This window comes from Schistocerca americana, chromosome 7, assembly GCF_021461395.2.
Source record: "Schistocerca americana isolate TAMUIC-IGC-003095 chromosome 7, iqSchAmer2.1, whole genome shotgun sequence".
NCBI lineage: Eukaryota > Metazoa > Arthropoda > Insecta > Orthoptera > Acrididae > Schistocerca > Schistocerca americana.
This window is the reverse complement of record NC_060125.1, coordinates 135016032-135032540: the sequence shown is the minus strand read 5'-3', so window position 1 is coordinate 135032540 and position 16509 is coordinate 135016032. Positions and strand designations below refer to the sequence as shown.

Sequence of the window (16509 nt, the reverse complement as noted above, 5' to 3'; positions counted from 1 at the left end):
CGATAGCGCTGCAGGCGCTCAACGCCGAGTGCGACGCGAGCACCACTGAACCCGATTTCCTGGTGCTGCTAGGGCGACATACTGTAACTAGGCGCAGAACTGACTTTCTCTGATAAATTGGCCCTTTAATGCACATCAGGGCGAACACGAAATTTCTAATATGAAGTACTCACTGACGATCCAAAGACGTTTCAGTATGTATGCGTCGGTACCACCGGGGCAGAGCCTAAGTATTGTAAAGTGAAGGCCCACAGTTAGAGCCTCACATGAAGTATTTCATTGGCTTCCCACGAGTGCGTAAACCAAAGCGTGGCTGTTGCTAGGAAACGGTCTTATTCGCCGTTCGTTAATATCTAGTTTTCTTTGCATCAATGTGACAATGTTCCTATTACTAAATACAGTTTTGCTAGTTACAGTTCAAACTGGAAGCGACGGAAGAAAGCGGTCCAACTCGCCACATTGGTTCCCGAAAGCGAGGGTGCGTTTAGTACGCCACATCTGACATTGCGTCTTACATATTATTAAACTGACATAATTCCATTCTACCGAAAAAGGAAAGAGATTTCGGAGTGAGGTTCCTGAGATCTTGCTAGAGATGGAAGTCACTGGAGCGCTTGTCTCGCTCGTCAGATTGGCCGAGCGGTCTAAGGCGCCAGATTTAAGCTCTGGTTCCCGTAAGGGAGCGTGGGTTCGAACCCCACATCTGACAATGCATTTTAAACATTCTGAAACTAACATACTCCCTTCATCTTATAGAACAAGTAAATTACGCAGAAACACGCCGCGGAGATTTTACTAGAGACGACAGTGACAGCAGTGCAGGCGTCGCACGTCCGATAGCCCGAGCGGCCGAAAACAAATAGCGGAACATATTTTTCTCGTGCCGAGTTTCAGCTCTTCTCACGGACGTTTCTGTGGTCGTTGTGTTGTGGCTCAGGGCTATTCCATTTTCCTTCCCTAAAAGGCAACGCGAGAGACTGTCAGGCAAATCGCAAGTGATCTGTACACGGACTAAGACGTCCGCACGTCTGGCAACATTCTCGCCAACTTGTATGCCGTGCCAACGACACGGGTTCATGTCCGATTACCGAAATTAGGCAGCGTTGGCCGTGGCTAGTGCTCGGCTGGATGACGAACTAGGAAGTCCGCGTGTCTTGGTTTCTTCAGTTTTGCCTTTTTCCTTAGTTTTTGGTGCTGCTGTGCGGTAATGGTACGGTCCAGCACGCTGACCCCCTCTTGCTCTCGGTACGCAAAGGCGCGAACATGCGGCCACAGTCAAATGAACGGGTCCGTTGTGTGTTTGTCGATGTGGCCTCTCCCAGTCGTTTCTAGCGCATGTCCTCTACATATACGCCCATTTGCAAGCGTCAGCTTTCGCGTCAGCCGAGCAAAGTCGACACATGGGGACACACGATGCTGTGAATCGTAATCCGCACTAGCCTACGAGGGGAGAAGGGAAACCATTCGTACCGTTGAAAACACTCTCCTGAGTAAAGGAGACAACTTCCGTGCGATGTCCGCGCTTCGAACCCGGAGCAGCTACTTGGGAAGCAACCATGCTGACCGACACACCACCACCGCCTTCTGCTACGCGCTGCTTGCGCCGTGATGTGTCGCCTTCCCTCCTGGCGCCAGAGGCCGAAGGCGATAGCGCTGCAGGCGCTCAACGCCGAGTGCGACGCGAGCACCACTGAACCCGATTTCCTGGTGCTGCTAGGGCGACATACTGTAACTAGGCGCAGAACTGACTTTCTCTGATAAATTGGCCCTTTAATGCACATCAGGGCGAACACGAAATTTCTAATATGAAGTACTCACTGACGATCCAAAGACGTTTCAGTATGTATGCGTCGGTACCACCGGGGCAGAGCCTAAGTATTGTAAAGTGAAGGCCCACAGTTAGAGCTTCACATGAAGTATTTCATTGGCTTCCCACGAGTGCGTAAACCAAAGCGTGGCTGTTGCTAGGAAACGGTCTTATTCGCCGTTCGTTAATATCTAGTTTTCTTTGCATTAATGTGACAATGTTCCTATTACTAAATACAGTTTTGCTAGTTACAGTTCAAACTGGAAGCGACGGAAGAAAGCGGTCCAACTCGCCACATTGGTTCCCGAAAGCGAGGGTGCGTTTAGTACGCCACATCTGACATTGCGTCTTACATATTATTAAACTGACATAATTCCATTCTACCGAAAAAGGAAAGAGATTTCGGAGTGAGGTTCCTGAGATCTTGCTAGAGATGGAAGTCACTGGAGCGCTTGTCTCGCTCGTCAGATTGGCCGAGCGGTCTAAGGCGCCAGATTTAAGCTCTGGTTCCCGTAAGGGAGCGTGGGTTCGAACCCCACATCTGACAATGCATTTTAAACATTCTGAAACTAACATACTCCCTTCATCTTATAGAACAAGTAAATTACGCAGAAACACGCCGCGGAGATTTTACTAGAGACGACAGTGACAGCAGTGCAGGCGTCGCACGTCCGATAGCCCGAGCGGCCGAAAACAAATAGCGGAACATATTTTTCTCGTGCCGAGTTTCAGCTCTTCTCACGGACGTTTCTGTGGTCGTTGTGTTGTGGCTCAGGGCTATTCCATTTTCCTTCCCTAAAAGGCAACGCGAGAGACTGTCAGGCAAATCGCAAGTGATCTGTACACGGACTAAGACGTCCGCACGTCTGGCAACATTCTCGCCAACTTGTATGCCGTGCCAACGACACGGGTTCATGTCCGATTACCGAAATTAGGCAGCGTTGGCCGTGGCTAGTGCTCGGCTGGATGACGAACTAGGAAGTCCGCGTGTCTTGGTTTCTTCAGTTTTGCCTTTTTCCTTAGTTTTTGGTGCTGCTGTGCGGTAATGGTACGGTCCAGCACGCTGACCCCCTCTTGCTCTCGGTACGCAAAGGCGCGAACATGCGGCCACAGTCAAATGAACGGGTCCGTTGTGTGTTTGTCGATGTGGCCTCTCCCAGTCGTTTCTAGCGCATGTCCTCTACATATACGCCCATTTGCAAGCGTCAGCTTTCGCGTCAGCCGAGCAAAGTCGACACATGGGGACACACGATGCTGTGAATCGTAATCCGCACTAGCCTACGAGGGGAGAAGGGAAACCATTCGTACCGTTGAAAACACTCTCCTGAGTAAAGGAGAAAACTTCCGTGCGATGTCCGCGCTTCGAACCCGGAGCAGCTACTTGGGAAGCAACCATGCTGACCGACACACCACCACCGCCTTCTGCTACGCGCTGCTTGCGCCGTGATGTGTCGCCTTCCCTCCTGGCGCCAGAGGCCGAAGGCGATAGCGCTGCAGGCGCTCAACGCCGAGTGCGACGCGAGCACCACTGAACCCGATTTCCTGGTGCTGCTAGGGCGACATACTGTAACTAGGCGCAGAACTGACTTTCTCTGATAAATTGGCCCTTTAATGCACATCAGGGCGAACACGAAATTTCTAATATGAAGTACTCACTGACGATCCAAAGACGTTTCAGTATGTATGCGTCGGTACCACCGGGGCAGAGCCTAAGTATTGTAAAGTGAAGGCCCACAGTTAGAGCCTCACATGAAGTATTTCATTGGCTTCCCACGAGTGCGTAAACCAAAGCGTGGCTGTTGCTAGGAAACGGTCTTATTCGCCGTTCGTTAATATCTAGTTTTCTTTGCATTAATGTGACAATGTTCCTATTACTAAATACAGTTTTGCTAGTTACAGTTCAAACTGGAAGCGACGGAAGAAAGCGGTCCAACTCGCCACATTGGTTCCCGAAAGCGAGGGTGCGTTTAGTACGCCACATCTGACATTGCGTCTTACATATTATTAAACTGACATAATTCCATTCTACCGAAAAAGGAAAGAGATTTCGGAGTGAGGTTCCTGAGATCTTGCTAGAGATGGAAGTCACTGGAGCGCTTGTCTCGCTCGTCAGATTGGCCGAGCGGTCTAAGGCGCCAGATTTAAGCTCTGGTTCCCGTAAGGGAGCGTGGGTTCGAACCCCACATCTGACAATGCATTTTAAACATTCTGAAACTAACATACTCCCTTCATCTTATAGAACAAGTAAATTACGCAGAAACACGCCGCGGAGATTTTACTAGAGACGACAGTGACAGCAGTGCAGGCGTCGCACGTCCGATAGCCCGAGCGGCCGAAAACAAATAGCGGAACATATTTTTCTCGTGCCGAGTTTCAGCTCTTCTCACGGACGTTTCTGTGGTCGTTGTGTTGTGGCTCAGGGCTATTCCATTTTCCTTCCCTAAAAGGCAACGCGAGAGACTGTCAGGCAAATCGCAAGTGATCTGTACACGGACTAAGACGTCCGCACGTCTGGCAACATTCTCGCCAACTTGTATGCCGTGCCAACGACACGGGTTCATGTCCGATTACCGAAATTAGGCAGCGTTGGCCGTGGCTAGTGCTCGGCTGGATGACGAACTAGGAAGTCCGCGTGTCTTGGTTTCTTCAGTTTTGCCTTTTTCCTTAGTTTTTGGTGCTGCTGTGCGGTAATGGTACGGTCCAGCACGCTGACCCCCTCTTGCTCTCGGTACGCAAAGGCGCGAACATGCGGCCACAGTCAAATGAACGGGTCCGTTGTGTGTTTGTCGATGTGGCCTCTCCCAGTCGTTTCTAGCGCATGTCCTCTACATATACGCCCATTTGCAAGCGTCAGCTTTCGCGTCAGCCGAGCAAAGTCGAGACAAGTCGACACATGGGGACACACGATGCTGTGAATCGTAATCCGCACTAGCCTACGAGGGGAGAAGGGAAACCATTCGTACCGTTGAAAACACTCTCCTGAGTAAAGGAGACAACTTCCGTGCGATGTCCGCGCTTCGAACCCGGAGCAGCTACTTGGGAAGCAACCATGCTGACCGACACACCACCACCGCCTTCTGCTACGCGCTGCTTGCGCCGTGATGTGTCGCCTTCCCTCCTGGCGCCAGAGGCCGAAGGCGATAGCGCTGCAGGCGCTCAACGCCGAGTGCGACGCGAGCACCACTGAACCCGATTTCCTGGTGCTGCTAGGGCGACATACTGTAACTAGGCGCAGAACTGACTTTCTCTGATAAATTGGCCCTTTAATGCACATCAGGGCGAACACGAAATTTCTAATATGAAGTACTCACTGACGATCCAAAGACGTTTCAGTATGTATGCGTCGGTACCACCGGGGCAGAGCCTAAGTATTGTAAAGTGAAGGCCCACAGTTAGAGCCTCACATGAAGTATTTCATTGGCTTCCCACGAGTGCGTAAACCAAAGCGTGGCTGTTGCTAGGAAACGGTCTTATTCGCCGTTCGTTAATATCTAGTTTTCTTTGCATCAATGTGACAATGTTCCTATTACTAAATACAGTTTTGCTAGTTACAGTTCAAACTGGAAGCGACGGAAGAAAGCGGTCCAACTCGCCACATTGGTTCCCGAAAGCGAGGGTGCGTTTAGTACGCCACATCTGACATTGCGTCTTACATATTATTAAACTGACATAATTCCATTCTACCGAAAAAGGAAAGAGATTTCGGAGTGAGGTTCCTGAGATCTTGCTAGAGATGGAAGTCACTGGAGCGCTTGTCTCGCTCGTCAGATTGGCCGAGCGGTCTAAGGCGCCAGATTTAAGCTCTGGTTCCCGTAAGGGAGCGTGGGTTCGAACCCCACATCTGACAATGCATTTTAAACATTCTGAAACTAACATACTCCCTTCATCTTATAGAACAAGTAAATTACGCAGAAACACGCCGCGGAGATTTTACTAGAGACGACAGTGACAGCAGTGCAGGCGTCGCACGTCCGATAGCCCGAGCGGCCGAAAACAAATAGCGGAACATATTTTTCTCGTGCCGAGTTTCAGCTCTTCTCACGGACGTTTCTGTGGTCGTTGTGTTGTGGCTCAGGGCTATTCCATTTTCCTTCCCTAAAAGGCAACGCGAGAGACTGTCAGGCAAATCGCAAGTGATCTGTACACGGACTAAGACGTCCGCACGTCTGGCAACATTCTCGCCAACTTGTATGCCGTGCCAACGACACGGGTTCATGTCCGATTACCGAAATTAGGCAGCGTTGGCCGTGGCTAGTGCTCGGCTGGATGACGAACTAGGAAGTCCGCGTGTCTTGGTTTCTTCAGTTTTGCCTTTTTCCTTAGTTTTTGGTGCTGCTGTGCGGTAATGGTACGGTCCAGCACGCTGACCCCCTCTTGCTCTCGGTACGCAAAGGCGCGAACATGCGGCCACAGTCAAATGAACGGGTCCGTTGTGTGTTTGTCGATGTGGCCTCTCCCAGTCGTTTCTAGCGCATGTCCTCTACATATACGCCCATTTGCAAGCGTCAGCTTTCGCGTCAGCCGAGCAAAGTCGACACATGGGGACACACGATGCTGTGAATCGTAATCCGCACTAGCCTACGAGGGGAGAAGGGAAACCATTCGTACCGTTGAAAACACTCTCCTGAGTAAAGGAGAAAACTTCCGTGCGATGTCCGCGCTTCGAACCCGGAGCAGCTACTTGGGAAGCAACCATGCTGACCGACACACCACCACCGCCTTCTGCTACGCGCTGCTTGCGCCGTGATGTGTCGCCTTCCCTCCTGGCGCCAGAGGCCGAAGGCGATAGCGCTGCAGGCGCTCAACGCCGAGTGCGACGCGAGCACCACTGAACCCGATTTCCTGGTGCTGCTAGGGCGACATACTGTAACTAGGCGCAGAACTGACTTTCTCTGATAAATTGGCCCTTTAATGCACATCAGGGCGAACACGAAATTTCTAATATGAAGTACTCACTGACGATCCAAAGACGTTTCAGTATGTATGCGTCGGTACCACCGGGGCAGAGCCTAAGTATTGTAAAGTGAAGGCCCACAGTTAGAGCCTCACATGAAGTATTTCATTGGCTTCCCACGAGTGCGTAAACCAAAGCGTGGCTGTTGCTAGGAAACGGTCTTATTCGCCGTTCGTTAATATCTAGTTTTCTTTGCATCAATGTGACAATGTTCCTATTACTAAATACAGTTTTGCTAGTTACAGTTCAAACTGGAAGCGACGGAAGAAAGCGGTCCAACTCGCCACATTGGTTCCCGAAAGCGAGGGTGCGTTTAGTACGCCACATCTGACATTGCGTCTTACATATTATTAAACTGACATAATTCCATTCTACCGAAAAAGGAAAGAGATTTCGGAGTGAGGTTCCTGAGATCTTGCTAGAGATGGAAGTCACTGGAGCGCTTGTCTCGCTCGTCAGATTGGCCGAGCGGTCTAAGGCGCCAGATTTAAGCTCTGGTTCCCCTAAGGCAGCGTGGGTTCGAACCCCACATCTGACAATGCATTTTAAACATTCTGAAACTAACATACTCCCTTCATCTTATAGAACAAGTAAATTACGCAGAAACACGCCGCGGAGATTTTACTAGAGACGACAGTGACAGCAGTGCAGGCGTCGCACGTCCGATAGCCCGAGCGGCCGAAAACAAATAGCGGAACATATTTTTCTCGTGCCGAGTTTCAGCTCTTCTCACGGACGTTTCTGTGGTCGTTGTGTTGTGGCTCAGGGCTATTCCATTTTCCTTCCCTAAAAGGCAACGCGAGAGACTGTCAGGCAAATCGCAAGTGATCTGTACACGGACTAAGACGTCCGCACGTCTGGCAACATTCTCGCCAACTTGTATGCCGTGCCAACGACACGGGTTCATGTCCGATTACCGAAATTAGGCAGCGTTGGCCGTGGCTAGTGCTCGGCTGGATGACGAACTAGGAAGTCCGCGTGTCTTGGTTTCTTCAGTTTTGCCTTTTTCCTTAGTTTTTGGTGCTGCTGTGCGGTAATGGTACGGTCCAGCACGCTGACCCCCTCTTGCTCTCGGTACGCAAAGGCGCGAACATGCGGCCACAGTCAAATGAACGGGTCCGTTGTGTGTTTGTCGATGTGGCCTCTCCCAGTCGTTTCTAGCGCATGTCCTCTACATATACGCCCATTTGCAAGCGTCAGCTTTCGCGTCAGCCGAGCAAAGTCGACACATGGGGACACACGATGCTGTGAATCGTAATCCGCACTAGCCTACGAGGGGAGAAGGGAAACCATTCGTACCGTTGAAAACACTCTCCTGAGTAAAGGAGAAAACTTCCGTGCGATGTCCGCGCTTCGAACCCGGAGCAGCTACTTGGGAAGCAACCATGCTGACCGACACACCACCACCGCCTTCTGCTACGCGCTGCTTGCGCCGTGATGTGTCGCCTTCCCTCCTGGCGCCAGAGGCCGAAGGCGATAGCGCTGCAGGCGCTCAACGCCGAGTGCGACGCGAGCACCACTGAACCCGATTTCCTGGTGCTGCTAGGGCGACATACTGTAACTAGGCGCAGAACTGACTTTCTCTGATAAATTGGCCCTTTAATGCACATCAGGGCGAACACGAAATTTCTAATATGAAGTACTCACTGACGATCCAAAGACGTTTCAGTATGTATGCGTCGGTACCACCGGGGCAGAGCCTAAGTATTGTAAAGTGAAGGCCCACAGTTAGAGCCTCACATGAAGTATTTCATTGGCTTCCCACGAGTGCGTAAACCAAAGCGTGGCTGTTGCTAGGAAACGGTCTTATTCGCCGTTCGTTAATATCTAGTTTTCTTTGCATCAATGTGACAATGTTCCTATTACTAAATACAGTTTTGCTAGTTACAGTTCAAACTGGAAGCGACGGAAGAAAGCGGTCCAACTCGCCACATTGGTTCCCGAAAGCGAGGGTGCGTTTAGTACGCCACATCTGACATTGCGTCTTACATATTATTAAACTGACATAATTCCATTCTACCGAAAAAGGAAAGAGATTTCGGAGTGAGGTTCCTGAGATCTTGCTAGAGATGGAAGTCACTGGAGCGCTTGTCTCGCTCGTCAGATTGGCCGAGCGGTCTAAGGCGCCAGATTTAAGCTCTGGTTCCCCTAAGGCAGCGTGGGTTCGAACCCCACATCTGACAATGCATTTTAAACATTCTGAAACTAACATACTCCCTTCATCTTATAGAACAAGTAAATTACGCAGAAACACGCCGCGGAGATTTTACTAGAGACGACAGTGACAGCAGTGCAGGCGTCGCACGTCCGATAGCCCGAGCGGCCGAAAACAAATAGCGGAACATATTTTTCTCGTGCCGAGTTTCAGCTCTTCTCACGGACGTTTCTGTGGTCGTTGTGTTGTGGCTCAGGGCTATTCCATTTTCCTTCCCTAAAAGGCAACGCGAGAGACTGTCAGGCAAATCGCAAGTGATCTGTACACGGACTAAGACGTCCGCACGTCTGGCAACATTCTCGCCAACTTGTATGCCGTGCCAACGACACGGGTTCATGTCCGATTACCGAAATTAGGCAGCGTTGGCCGTGGCTAGTGCTCGGCTGGATGACGAACTAGGAAGTCCGCGTGTCTTGGTTTCTTCAGTTTTGCCTTTTTCCTTAGTTTTTGGTGCTGCTGTGCGGTAATGGTACGGTCCAGCACGCTGACCCCCTCTTGCTCTCGGTACGCAAAGGCGCGAACATGCGGCCACAGTCAAATGAACGGGTCCGTTGTGTGTTTGTCGATGTGGCCTCTCCCAGTCGTTTCTAGCGCATGTCCTCTACATATACGCCCATTTGCAAGCGTCAGCTTTCGCGTCAGCCGAGCAAAGTCGAGACAAGTCGACACATGGGGACACACGATGCTGTGAATCGTAATCCGCACTAGCCTACGAGGGGAGAAGGGAAACCATTCGTACCGTTGAAAACACTCTCCTGAGTAAAGGAGACAACTTCCGTGCGATGTCCGCGCTTCGAACCCGGAGCAGCTACTTGGGAAGCAACCATGCTGACCGACACACCACCACCGCCTTCTGCTACGCGCTGCTTGCGCCGTGATGTGTCGCCTTCCCTCCTGGCGCCAGAGGCCGAAGGCGATAGCGCTGCAGGCGCTCAACGCCGAGTGCGACGCGAGCACCACTGAACCCGATTTCCTGGTGCTGCTAGGGCGACATACTGTAACTAGGCGCAGAACTGACTTTCTCTGATAAATTGGCCCTTTAATGCACATCAGGGCGAACACGAAATTTCTAATATGAAGTACTCACTGACGATCCAAAGACGTTTCAGTATGTATGCGTCGGTACCACCGGGGCAGAGCCTAAGTATTGTAAAGTGAAGGCCCACAGTTAGAGCCTCACATGAAGTATTTCATTGGCTTCCCACGAGTGCGTAAACCAAAGCGTGGCTGTTGCTAGGAAACGGTCTTATTCGCCGTTCGTTAATATCTAGTTTTCTTTGCATCAATGTGACAATGTTCCTATTACTAAATACAGTTTTGCTAGTTACAGTTCAAACTGGAAGCGACGGAAGAAAGCGGTCCAACTCGCCACATTGGTTCCCGAAAGCGAGGGTGCGTTTAGTACGCCACATCTGACATTGCGTCTTACATATTATTAAACTGACATAATTCCATTCTACCGAAAAAGGAAAGAGATTTCGGAGTGAGGTTCCTGAGATCTTGCTAGAGATGGAAGTCACTGGAGCGCTTGTCTCGCTCGTCAGATTGGCCGAGCGGTCTAAGGCGCCAGATTTAAGCTCTGGTTCCCGTAAGGGAGCGTGGGTTCGAACCCCACATCTGACAATGCATTTTAAACATTCTGAAACTAACATACTCCCTTCATCTTATAGAACAAGTAAATTACGCAGAAACACGCCGCGGAGATTTTACTAGAGACGACAGTGACAGCAGTGCAGGCGTCGCACGTCCGATAGCCCGAGCGGCCGAAAACAAATAGCGGAACATATTTTTCTCGTGCCGAGTTTCAGCTCTTCTCACGGACGTTTCTGTGGTCGTTGTGTTGTGGCTCAGGGCTATTCCATTTTCCTTCCCTAAAAGGCAACGCGAGAGACTGTCAGGCAAATCGCAAGTGATCTGTACACGGACTAAGACGTCCGCACGTCTGGCAACATTCTCGCCAACTTGTATGCCGTGCCAACGACACGGGTTCATGTCCGATTACCGAAATTAGGCAGCGTTGGCCGTGGCTAGTGCTCGGCTGGATGACGAACTAGGAAGTCCGCGTGTCTTGGTTTCTTCAGTTTTGCCTTTTTCCTTAGTTTTTGGTGCTGCTGTGCGGTAATGGTACGGTCCAGCACGCTGACCCCCTCTTGCTCTCGGTACGCAAAGGCGCGAACATGCGGCCACAGTCAAATGAACGGGTCCGTTGTGTGTTTGTCGATGTGGCCTCTCCCAGTCGTTTCTAGCGCATGTCCTCTACATATACGCCCATTTGCAAGCGTCAGCTTTCGCGTCAGCCGAGCAAAGTCGACACATGGGGACACACGATGCTGTGAATCGTAATCCGCACTAGCCTACGAGGGGAGAAGGGAAACCATTCGTACCGTTGAAAACACTCTCCTGAGTAAAGGAGAAAACTTCCGTGCGATGTCCGCGCTTCGAACCCGGAGCAGCTACTTGGGAAGCAACCATGCTGACCGACACACCACCACCGCCTTCTGCTACGCGCTGCTTGCGCCGTGATGTGTCGCCTTCCCTCCTGGCGCCAGAGGCCGAAGGCGATAGCGCTGCAGGCGCTCAACGCCGAGTGCGACGCGAGCACCACTGAACCCGATTTCCTGGTGCTGCTAGGGCGACATACTGTAACTAGGCGCAGAACTGACTTTCTCTGATAAATTGGCCCTTTAATGCACATCAGGGCGAACACGAAATTTCTAATATGAAGTACTCACTGACGATCCAAAGACGTTTCAGTATGTATGCGTCGGTACCACCGGGGCAGAGCCTAAGTATTGTAAAGTGAAGGCCCACAGTTAGAGCCTCACATGAAGTATTTCATTGGCTTCCCACGAGTGCGTAAACCAAAGCGTGGCTGTTGCTAGGAAACGGTCTTATTCGCCGTTCGTTAATATCTAGTTTTCTTTGCATTAATGTGACAATGTTCCTATTACTAAATACAGTTTTGCTAGTTACAGTTCAAACTGGAAGCGACGGAAGAAAGCGGTCCAACTCGCCACATTGGTTCCCGAAAGCGAGGGTGCGTTTAGTACGCCACATCTGACATTGCGTCTTACATATTATTAAACTGACATAATTCCATTCTACCGAAAAAGGAAAGAGATTTCGGAGTGAGGTTCCTGAGATCTTGCTAGAGATGGAAGTCACTGGAGCGCTTGTCTCGCTCGTCAGATTGGCCGAGCGGTCTAAGGCGCCAGATTTAAGCTCTGGTTCCCGTAAGGGAGCGTGGGTTCGAACCCCACATCTGACAATGCATTTTAAACATTCTGAAACTAACATACTCCCTTCATCTTATAGAACAAGTAAATTACGCAGAAACATGCCGCGGAGATTTTACTAGAGACGACAGTGACAGCAGTGCAGGCGTCGCACGTCCGATAGCCCGAGCGGCCGAAAACAAATAGCGGAACATATTTTTCTCGTGCCGAGTTTCAGCTCTTCTCACGGACGTTTCTGTGGTCGTTGTGTTGTGGCTCAGGGCTATTCCATTTTCCTTCCCTAAAAGGCAACGCGAGAGACTGTCAGGCAAATCGCAAGTGATCTGTACACGGACTAAGACGTCCGCACGTCTGGCAACATTCTCGCCAACTTGTATGCCGTGCCAACGACACGGGTTCATGTCCGATTACCGAAATTAGGCAGCGTTGGCCGTGGCTAGTGCTCGGCTGGATGACGAACTAGGAAGTCCGCGTGTCTTGGTTTCTTCAGTTTTGCCTTTTTCCTTAGTTTTTGGTGCTGCTGTGCGGTAATGGTACGGTCCAGCACGCTGACCCCCTCTTGCTCTCGGTACGCAAAGGCGCGAACATGCGGCCACAGTCAAATGAACGGGTCCGTTGTGTGTTTGTCGATGTGGCCTCTCCCAGTCGTTTCTAGCGCATGTCCTCTACATATACGCCCATTTGCAAGCGTCAGCTTTCGCGTCAGCCGAGCAAAGTCGAGACAAGTCGACACATGGGGACACACGATGCTGTGAATCGTAATCCGCACTAGCCTACGAGGGGAGAAGGGAAACCATTCGTACCGTTGAAAACACTCTCCTGAGTAAAGGAGACAACTTCCGTGCGATGTCCGCGCTTCGAACCCGGAGCAGCTACTTGGGAAGCAACCATGCTGACCGACACACCACCACCGCCTTCTGCTACGCGCTGCTTGCGCCGTGATGTGTCGCCTTCCCTCCTGGCGCCAGAGGCCGAAGGCGATAGCGCTGCAGGCGCTCAACGCCGAGTGCGACGCGAGCACCACTGAACCCGATTTCCTGGTGCTGCTAGGGCGACATACTGTAACTAGGCGCAGAACTGACTTTCTCTGATAAATTGGCCCTTTAATGCACATCAGGGCGAACACGAAATTTCTAATATGAAGTACTCACTGACGATCCAAAGACGTTTCAGTATGTATGCGTCGGTACCACCGGGGCAGAGCCTAAGTATTGTAAAGTGAAGGCCCACAGTTAGAGCCTCACATGAAGTATTTCATTGGCTTCCCACGAGTGCGTAAACCAAAGCGTGGCTGTTGCTAGGAAACGGTCTTATTCGCCGTTCGTTAATATCTAGTTTTCTTTGCATCAATGTGACAATGTTCCTATTACTAAATACAGTTTTGCTAGTTACAGTTCAAACTGGAAGCGACGGAAGAAAGCGGTCCAACTCGCCACATTGGTTCCCGAAAGCGAGGGTGCGTTTAGTACGCCACATCTGACATTGCGTCTTACATATTATTAAACTGACATAATTCCATTCTACCGAAAAAGGAAAGAGATTTCGGAGTGAGGTTCCTGAGATCTTGCTAGAGATGGAAGTCACTGGAGCGCTTGTCTCGCTCGTCAGATTGGCCGAGCGGTCTAAGGCGCCAGATTTAAGCTCTGGTTCCCGTAAGGGAGCGTGGGTTCGAACCCCACATCTGACAATGCATTTTAAACATTCTGAAACTAACATACTCCCTTCATCTTATAGAACAAGTAAATTACGCAGAAACACGCCGCGGAGATTTTACTAGAGACGACAGTGACAGCAGTGCAGGCGTCGCACGTCCGATAGCCCGAGCGGCCGAAAACAAATAGCGGAACATATTTTTCTCGTGCCGAGTTTCAGCTCTTCTCACGGACGTTTCTGTGGTCGTTGTGTTGTGGCTCAGGGCTATTCCATTTTCCTTCCCTAAAAGGCAACGCGAGAGACTGTCAGGCAAATCGCAAGTGATCTGTACACGGACTAAGACGTCCGCACGTCTGGCAACATTCTCGCCAACTTGTATGCCGTGCCAACGACACGGGTTCATGTCCGATTACCGAAATTAGGCAGCGTTGGCCGTGGCTAGTGCTCGGCTGGATGACGAACTAGGAAGTCCGCGTGTCTTGGTTTCTTCAGTTTTGCCTTTTTCCTTAGTTTTTGGTGCTGCTGTGCGGTAATGGTACGGTCCAGCACGCTGACCCCCTCTTGCTCTCGGTACGCAAAGGCGCGAACATGCGGCCACAGTCAAATGAACGGGTCCGTTGTGTGTTTGTCGATGTGGCCTCTCCCAGTCGTTTCTAGCGCATGTCCTCTACATATACGCCCATTTGCAAGCGTCAGCTTTCGCGTCAGCCGAGCAAAGTCGACACATGGGGACACACGATGCTGTGAATCGTAATCCGCACTAGCCTACGAGGGGAGAAGGGAAACCATTCGTACCGTTGAAAACACTCTCCTGAGTAAAGGAGAAAACTTCCGTGCGATGTCCGCGCTTCGAACCCGGAGCAGCTACTTGGGAAGCAACCATGCTGACCGACACACCACCACCGCCTTCTGCTACGCGCTGCTTGCGCCGTGATGTGTCGCCTTCCCTCCTGGCGCCAGAGGCCGAAGGCGATAGCGCTGCAGGCGCTCAACGCCGAGTGCGACGCGAGCACCACTGAACCCGATTTCCTGGTGCTGCTAGGGCGACATACTGTAACTAGGCGCAGAACTGACTTTCTCTGATAAATTGGCCCTTTAATGCACATCAGGGCGAACACGAAATTTCTAATATGAAGTACTCACTGACGATCCAAAGACGTTTCAGTATGTATGCGTCGGTACCACCGGGGCAGAGCCTAAGTATTGTAAAGTGAAGGCCCACAGTTAGAGCCTCACATGAAGTATTTCATTGGCTTCCCACGAGTGCGTAAACCAAAGCGTGGCTGTTGCTAGGAAACGGTCTTATTCGCCGTTCGTTAATATCTAGTTTTCTTTGCATTAATGTGACAATGTTCCTATTACTAAATACAGTTTTGCTAGTTACAGTTCAAACTGGAAGCGACGGAAGAAAGCGGTCCAACTCGCCACATTGGTTCCCGAAAGCGAGGGTGCGTTTAGTACGCCACATCTGACATTGCGTCTTACATATTATTAAACTGACATAATTCCATTCTACCGAAAAAGGAAAGAGATTTCGGAGTGAGGTTCCTGAGATCTTGCTAGAGATGGAAGTCACTGGAGCGCTTGTCTCGCTCGTCAGATTGGCCGAGCGGTCTAAGGCGCCAGATTTAAGCTCTGGTTCCCGTAAGGGAGCGTGGGTTCGAACCCCACATCTGACAATGCATTTTAAACATTCTGAAACTAACATACTCCCTTCATCTTATAGAACAAGTAAATTACGCAGAAACACGCCGCGGAGATTTTACTAGAGACGACAGTGACAGCAGTGCAGGCGTCGCACGTCCGATAGCCCGAGCGGCCGAAAACAAATAGCGGAACATATTTTTCTCGTGCCGAGTTTCAGCTCTTCTCACGGACGTTTCTGTGGTCGTTGTGTTGTGGCTCAGGGCTATTCCATTTTCCTTCCCTAAAAGGCAACGCGAGAGACTGTCAGGCAAATCGCAAGTGATCTGTACACGGACTAAGACGTCCGCACGTCTGGCAACATTCTCGCCAACTTGTATGCCGTGCCAACGACACGGGTTCATGTCCGATTACCGAAATTAGGCAGCGTTGGCCGTGGCTAGTGCTCGGCTGGATGACGAACTAGGAAGTCCGCGTGTCTTGGTTTCTTCAGTTTTGCCTTTTTCCTTAGTTTTTGGTGCTGCTGTGCGGTAATGGTACGGTCCAGCACGCTGACCCCCTCTTGCTCTCGGTACGCAAAGGCGCGAACATGCGGCCACAGTCAAATGAACGGGTCCGTTGTGTGTTTGTCGATGTGGCCTCTCCCAGTCGTTTCTAGCGCATGTCCTCTACATATACGCCCATTTGCAAGCGTCAGCTTTCGCGTCAGCCGAGCAAAGTCGAGACAAGTCGACACATGGGGACACACGATGCTGTGAATCGTAATCCGCACTAGCCTACGAGGGGAGAAGGGAAACCATTCGTACCGTTGAAAACACTCTCCTGAGTAAAGGAGACAACTTCCGTGCGATGTCCGCGCTTCGAACCCGGAGCAGCTACTTGGGAAGCAACCATGCTGACCGACACACCACCACCGCCTTCTGCTACGCGCTGCTTGCGCCGTGATGTGTCGCCTTCCCTCCTGGCGCCAGAGGCCGAAGGCGATAGCGCTGCAGGCGCT

At 51.0% G+C, this 16509-nt stretch overlaps 10 non-coding genes across 10 annotated transcripts; all 10 read left to right on the top strand.

Moving 5' to 3' along the window:
- Positions 1–625: 625 nt before the first annotated feature.
- Trnal-uaa lies at positions 626–709 on the top strand. Its single transcript has one exon. It is a non-coding gene; the product is annotated as a tRNA-Leu (tRNA).
- A 1561-nt stretch (positions 710–2270) lies between these two features.
- Positions 2271–2354, top strand: Trnal-uaa. The gene has a single exon. It is a non-coding gene; the product is annotated as a tRNA-Leu (tRNA).
- Positions 2355–3915: 1561 nt separating this feature from the next.
- Trnal-uaa lies at positions 3916–3999 on the top strand. Its single transcript has one exon. It is a non-coding gene; the product is annotated as a tRNA-Leu (tRNA).
- A 1571-nt stretch (positions 4000–5570) lies between these two features.
- On the top strand, positions 5571–5654 carry Trnal-uaa. Its single transcript has one exon. It is a non-coding gene; the product is annotated as a tRNA-Leu (tRNA).
- Positions 5655–7215: 1561 nt separating this feature from the next.
- On the top strand, positions 7216–7299 carry Trnal-uaa. Its single transcript has one exon. It is a non-coding gene; the product is annotated as a tRNA-Leu (tRNA).
- Positions 7300–8860: 1561 nt separating this feature from the next.
- Positions 8861–8944, top strand: Trnal-uaa. The gene has a single exon. It is a non-coding gene; the product is annotated as a tRNA-Leu (tRNA).
- Positions 8945–10515: 1571 nt separating this feature from the next.
- Trnal-uaa lies at positions 10516–10599 on the top strand. The gene has a single exon. It is a non-coding gene; the product is annotated as a tRNA-Leu (tRNA).
- Positions 10600–12160: 1561 nt separating this feature from the next.
- Trnal-uaa lies at positions 12161–12244 on the top strand. Its single transcript has one exon. It is a non-coding gene; the product is annotated as a tRNA-Leu (tRNA).
- Positions 12245–13815: 1571 nt separating this feature from the next.
- Positions 13816–13899, top strand: Trnal-uaa. Its single transcript has one exon. It is a non-coding gene; the product is annotated as a tRNA-Leu (tRNA).
- A 1561-nt stretch (positions 13900–15460) lies between these two features.
- Positions 15461–15544, top strand: Trnal-uaa. The gene has a single exon. It is a non-coding gene; the product is annotated as a tRNA-Leu (tRNA).
- The last annotated feature ends 965 nt before the right edge of the window (positions 15545–16509 follow it).